This window comes from Penaeus monodon, chromosome 28 (genome assembly GCF_015228065.2).
Source record: "Penaeus monodon isolate SGIC_2016 chromosome 28, NSTDA_Pmon_1, whole genome shotgun sequence".
NCBI classification, from domain to species: Eukaryota; Metazoa; Arthropoda; class Malacostraca; order Decapoda; family Penaeidae; genus Penaeus; species Penaeus monodon.
This window is the reverse complement of record NC_051413.1, coordinates 4881151-4881891: the sequence shown is the minus strand read 5'-3', so window position 1 is coordinate 4881891 and position 741 is coordinate 4881151.

Genomic DNA, 741 nt, shown 5'->3' with positions numbered 1-741 from the left:
CAACCATACATTCATTCTGAAAATCTCCATAAATCTAGTCCTTTCCCAATGACCCAAACCTGTATTGGAGGTAGTCTCATTCACCATTCTTTCTGATAATTTCAGCTTGCATCCACATTTACTATCAAACTAAACTAGTTGCCTCTTCCAATGATTACATAATATAATTGCATACAATTAATTTTTATGCATTTTGTCTTTAATCTGGAATGATTTCACAAAAAATGTTGATACTGTGTTGTAAAATTCATTCTTTACTTATTTTTCCTGTCAATCAGAAGATAAATTTGTGCTCTTATTAGCTTTTACATCTGCTTTCAATAAACTTTTTCAATTTTGCACTACATAAATAATATTAAAAATGTATCTAAAATTAATAATACAAAAATAAAATAGCAGATGAACAACTGCTTTGTTTGTATCAGTTCCTCACACTTTTTATTCACCCATTTCTACCTTCTTTTATTCAGTCTAATTAATTTAAACATAAAAACACCAGTAAAATTATTTATTACCCTCGACTGTCTACTGTGACAGCATGAAATATACAGAAACTTCACTAGTCATCACAAAAGCATTTCTGCACCTGACTTTCCTGACACTATCTTTAGAAGCAATAGATGTCTCTAACCTATACCTCTGCTACATGAATTAACAGAAATTTGTTATAATTACATTTATTTTTTAATGCCACTGGCAAGCCCCCATGCCTTAAAAAAATATTTGAAGGTGCATTTCCTT